We start from the raw sequence: 6029 nt of genomic DNA on the forward strand, positions 1-6029 counted from the left end.
GGGCTAAACAGGCAGTGATGTAGAATCGGTGGGCGGGGCTAAACAGGCAACGATGTAGAATCGGTGGGCGGGGCTAAACAGGCAACGATGTAGAATCGGTGGGCGGGGCTAAACAGGCAACGATGTAGAATCGGTGGGCGGGGCTAAACAGGCAACGATGCAGAATCGGTGGGCGGGGCTAAACAGGCAACGATGTAGAATCGGTGGGCGGGGCTAAACAGGCAACAATGTAGAATCAGTGGGCAGGGCTAAACAGGCAGTGATGTAGAAGCAAGCGTTGATCATCTTCTGCGGAGGCAGTACTTATCCACACTATTACATCATAAAGTAGAACATTCCACAAGCTGTCGTTTTGGCAGACTGCCATATAAGTTTTTAGACTAACAAGTAAGTTTTGAGTTCTGAAACGTACAGGATGTTTTTATAATACAATGACCTCTTATATATCAAAAGATCAAGGGAATTTTGGTTTCATGTTCATGTCCTTTAACCTTACCCAATATTAAAACTTTGGTTCTTACTTATGTCAGAACGACTGATACTCTATTAATCTTTTTGTTGTGCAGGTTGACAAAATAGGTCGATGTTACCAGGGTGACCCATCTTCTGCACTACTTGAGCTTTTAGATCCAGAACAGAACGCTAACTTTCTTGACCACTACCTGGATGTGCCCGTGGACCTGTCTAAGGTATAAACTAGCGAAAATCCACATCTGTTGGAAGGAGACTCTGGTTTCATTGTGCCTTCATTGGTGTATTCATCAGGTGCTTTTCATTTGTACGGCCAATGTTCTCGACACCATTCCCGAACCCTTAAGGGACCGAATGGAAATGATCAACGTATCAGGTTACGTTGCTCAGGAGAGACTGGCCATTGCAGAGGTACGTTTACTTGGTGATCTCTTTTCATGAATCTCAACAACACATTTTTGGGTTAACATTACAGTTTGGATATGTTGTAGTCAGTAAAATTTTAACCGGAATGTTGCTGTTTCAAGACCGATAGTTAAAAAGCTATGAGCCATGACCCTTAAACACCAAGTTGCTTCAGGGGGATTGTCCCTCTAACTGGAAGTCACTTCCGAAGAATCAGTTTGATTTGATGCATTGATGGTGGCACAACAGTTAGACTTTTCTCAGTCCTTTTCCTGGTCTTTATAACCACCATAGAGATACTTGGTACCCCAGTTGCGAACTCTGTGGTTTGGATGAACAGAAGGCAAAAATCACCCCCGAGGCTCTGAGCGTCCTCATCAGACAGTACTGCCGGGAGAGCGGTGTCAGGAACCTTCAGAAGCAAGTTGAAAAGGTATGACTAACTTCTTACCCATCTTAGGGATCTATGAAATCCGTTTTCATTTTTCCCAAATTCCGCTTTATTTTTTTCAAAATTCAATTTTTCCGTTTTCATTTTTTTCTGGATTCTATTTTGTTATGGTTAAATAAAATTGTATTAATCAAACTGCATGTCTAATTAATTGATATCTCATGATCTTAAAGGGATAGTTCACCCAAAAATGAAAATTCAGTCATTAATTACTCACCCTCATGTCGTTTCAAACCCGTAAGACCTTCGTTCATCTTCGGAACACAAATTAAGATATTTTTGATGGAATCTGAGAGCTCTCAGACCCTGCATAGACAGCAACACAACCGTAATGTTCCTAAGTTCAGAAACGTAGGAAGGAGATCTGTAAAATAATCCATGTGACATCAGGGGTTCATCCGCAATTATACAAAGCTACAAGAATACTTTTTGTGTGCAAAAGAAAAGAAAAAAAATGATTCGTCTCTGCATTACCCTGGTGCCATTTTGGAGGGTATCAGCTGGACGTAAACGTATGCTGTTCTGTGTCAGCTGTGTCACGCAGGTACGCTGTTTCCGTTCAGATCAAATCACAACAACGTAGGAAACAGATCCGTGTGATGCAGCTGACACAGAACAGCATACGTTGATTTACGTCAGATGATGCAGAGAAGACTAATTGTTGAATAAAGTCTTTTTTTTTTTCTTTTGCGCACAAAAAGTATTCTCGTAGCTTCGTATAATTGCGGATGAACCCCTGATGTCACATGGATTATTTTACAGATCTCCTTGCTATGTCTCTGGACTTGGGAACATTTCAGTTGTGTTGCTGTCTATGCAGGGTCAGCTCTCAGATTCCATCAAAAATATCTTAATTTGTGTTCCGAAGATGAACGAAGGTCTTACGGGTTTGAAACGACATGAGGGTGTGTAATTAATGACTGAATTTTCATTTTTGGGTGAACTAAACCTTTAAGGCCCAATGAAATGTTTTTTTTCTCAAATTCAGTTTTTCTTTTTTTTAATTGATTTGATTAAAACTACTTTATTATTTTATTTATTTAATATAGTTAGAATAATAAGACATTTGGGTTGTTACTAAGCAAATGAAAATTCGTCTTTGTAATGCAGAGGAAACATAAATGCCACTTCAAATGCAGTTTGTGTGTTTACACACTTTATTGCAGCTCAGTTACAAATACATAAATATTGTTTTAACATTTTAAACATAGATACTTTTAATGTGAAATTAAAACCGCCAGTAGGTGGCAGCAAGTCATTGTTATTAAGTGAGTCATTGCGATTGAACCGAGTCATTTAAACGGTTGATTCATTCAGGAACGAAACACCGTCATGTTGCTCAGAGACGCAAAACAGTGCTGTGGCTGTGTTTGGAGTAATTTTAGTTGGCGAAATAGAGCAAAAACAGGCAATATGGTGTCTAAAACGTAAGTCTCTTAAAATTAACTTTTTGTTTATTTTATTCAAAGACGTTTTAATAGACTGAATCATGCAGTGAAAGAACGCACTCTAGATGCGCATACGCACTAGTCTAACCTTCTAGATCAAGTAACTTATGCATAGGTGTGTTATGCTTGGTTTTTGCAATATACTTGATAATGTCAAATCGCACGTGTTAAAACAACAATTACGATATATCGCAGATGATATATATCGCACACCCCTAGTTTCCAGCGAACTTTCGTAATGCTTAGTCGCACCAGACTTGGTGGAAACACTCCTAAAGATGTTTAGTCCACAAAACCTTAAAGGAACAACTCTACTCTCCTCCACAGGTGGCTCGACGCTCTTCATCGAGATATCTCTGAGGCGACCGAGAGAACCGCAAGGGAAAGATGGAGCCAAAGGAGGTCCCGGGGCAGCTGGGAGACGTGATGAAGGAAAGCGCCAAGATTGCGTACACGTTTGCGCGCTCATTCCTCATGAAGGAGCTACCTGACAACAATTTCCTCGTGGGCTCCCACAGACACCTCCATGTGCCTGAGGTGAAGATTGCAGTTGTCCAGAGTTGTCCAATTCTGCTTCAGGAGGGCCGTTTACTTGCAGAGTTTGGCTCAAACACATGCGCCTAGCAATCCTGAAGTCTTTAAGTGCCTAGGTGTGTTAAAGAAACGCTCAATCCTCATGAAGGAGCTACCTGACAACGATTTCCTCGTGGGCTCCCACATACACCTCCATGTGCCTGAGGTGAAGATTGCAGTTGTCCAGAGTTGTCCAATTCTGCTTCAGGAGGGCCGTTTACTTGCAGAGTTTGGCTCAAACACATGCGCCTAGCAATCCTGAAGTCTTTAAGTGCCTAGGTGTGTTAAAGAAAGGTGGGCCTCTAGGAGCACGATTGGACAACGGTGATTGGAATAGAGAGTTCAAGTAGGTGTTAAATAGCCATGCTTGAGGTGAAGATTACACTTGTCCAGAGTTGTCCAATTCTGCTCCTGGAGGGCCACCCTTCAGCCGAGTTTGGCTTCTACCTGCTCCAACACACATCCCTGGAAGTTTCTAGTAATCCTGAAGACTTTGATTGCCTTGTTCAGGTGTGTTGGAGGAAGGTGTCCCTCCAGGAGCGCAATATGACAAACCCTGAGGTAGAAGGTTCAGTTAGTTTCTTGTAATAACTAAAGCTGGGAATCTGTTTAGGGTGCAACTCCCAAAGACAGGCCGAGTGCCGGATGCACTATTGTGACTGCTTTGCTGTCCTTGGCCACCAACACACCAGCGCGCCAGAACGTGGCCATGATGGGGGAAGTGTCCCTGACCGGGAAGATCCTGCCTGTTGGAGGAATCAAGGAAAAGACCATCGCTGTAAGCTAGCAGAGAGGGAAGCCACACTTTCACTTCCAAACAAATGTGTTGCTGCAGGTTTCTGCATTTTGTTCTTTTAAAATACGATTGTTTCATTGGGCTAAACATGTTGGCTAATATAATTTTGCCCCATTTCAACTATTATCTATTGAGTTTTTCTTTAAATGTACACTACCAGTCAAAAGTTTTTGAACAGTAAGATTTTTAATGTTTTATAAAGAAGTCTCTTTTGCTCACCAAGCCTGCATTTATTTGATCCAAAAGCAGTACAATTCTGAAATGTTTTTACTGTTTAAAAGAACTGCTTTCTATGTGAATATATTGTCAAATGTAATTTATTTCCGTAATGCTAAAGCTGTATTTTCAGCATCATTACTCCAGTCTCAAGTGTCACATGATCTTCAGAAATCATTCTGATATGCTGATTTGCTGCTCAAGAAACATTTTTTATTATTATTATCAATATTTAAAACATTTTTCAGGATTCTTTGATGAATAGAAAGATCCAAAGATCAGCATTTATCTGAAATAAAAAGCTTTTGTAACATTATACACTATACCATTCAAAAGCTTGGGTCAGTGTGTATATTATATATATATATTTATTTTTATTTTTATTTTTTATTAATTAATTAATAAATTTTTTTGAAAAATTATAGAAATGCTTTTATTTAGAAAGGATGCTTCAGATTGATCAAAAGTGATGATAAAGACGTTTATAATGTTACAAAAGTTTTCTATTTCTAGAAGAACTTGAACTTTCTATTAAAAGAAACCTGAAAAAAATCTACTCTGCTGTTTCCAACATAATAATAATAATAAAATATTTCTTGATCAGCAAATCAGCATATTAGAATGATTTCTGAAGATCATGTGACACTGAAGACTGGAGTAATGATGCTGAAAATACAGCTTTGATCACAGGAATAAATTACAGTTTACTATATATTCACATAGAAAACAGTTATTTTAAATAGTAAAAACATTTCAGAATTTTATTGCTTCTGCTGTATTTTGGATCAAATAAATGCAGGCTTGGTGAGCAGAAGAGTATTATTTAAAAAACATAAAAAATCTTACTGTTCAAAAACTTGACTGGCAGTGTATATGAATTAAATGTATATTTGTATGGTTAATAGTCTAAGAATGTATGTGAATGACAATATGTGTATATAAATGTATATATATGTTTTTCATATATATATGCTAACATGTTTGAATTCCTCTGGCAGGCGAAGAGAGCTGGTGTAACCTGCATCATCCTGCCTGCAGAAAACAGAAAGGACTTTTCGGACCTGGCCGAGTACATCACCGAAGGGCTGGAAGTGCATTTCGTGGAAAACTACAGCGAGATCTACAAAATCCTGTTCTCTGGACAATAATGCGTAGTGCTGTTTTATCTTTCGGTACACCGCGATTCTGAATCAGGAGCACACAGAACCAGGTTAATCCCTTCTGTCCTTGTGAGTTTGTATCCCACAGAAGTAGCACGTAAAATGCCACGCGTCGTTGCCTCTCGATTCGTGGGACGTGGATCAGAAAGTCGTCAAGATTCCTGAAACCTTTGAGACTCTGGGATCCCGAGATTGCTCCAGTGAAGGTTTTATATTCACATCATGTTTCGTTTCATCTCGAGTGTCATATTTGTAAATAACTGCCTTAATTGTATTCTCTCAAATCAATTACAATAAATATATATATATATTATGGAACCGCTTGAGTGGATGTTTACGCAGCAGAAATATATATGATCTGAATAGGATCTATTCAGTTAATTTACATATCAAAAAATAATATCATTAGATAAAAAAAAAATAGGTATATAAACATTTCTAAATTTATGTGACCCTGCAGCACAAAAGCAGTGTTAAGTCGCTGGGGTATATTTGTAGCAATAGCCAAC

At 39.0% G+C, this 6029-nt stretch overlaps 1 pseudogene; it reads left to right on the forward strand.

Moving 5' to 3' along the window:
• LOC107559822 (lon protease homolog, mitochondrial-like) overlaps nt 1–5779 on the forward strand; it is a 16564-nt pseudogene extending 10785 nt beyond the window's left edge.
• The last annotated feature ends 250 nt before the right edge of the window (nt 5780–6029 follow it).

Source organism: Sinocyclocheilus grahami, unplaced genomic scaffold, assembly GCF_001515645.1.
Source record: "Sinocyclocheilus grahami isolate Dianchi unplaced genomic scaffold, SAMN03320097.WGS_v1.1 scaffold701.1, whole genome shotgun sequence".
In the NCBI taxonomy this organism is placed as follows: Eukaryota; Metazoa; Chordata; class Actinopteri; order Cypriniformes; family Cyprinidae; genus Sinocyclocheilus; species Sinocyclocheilus grahami.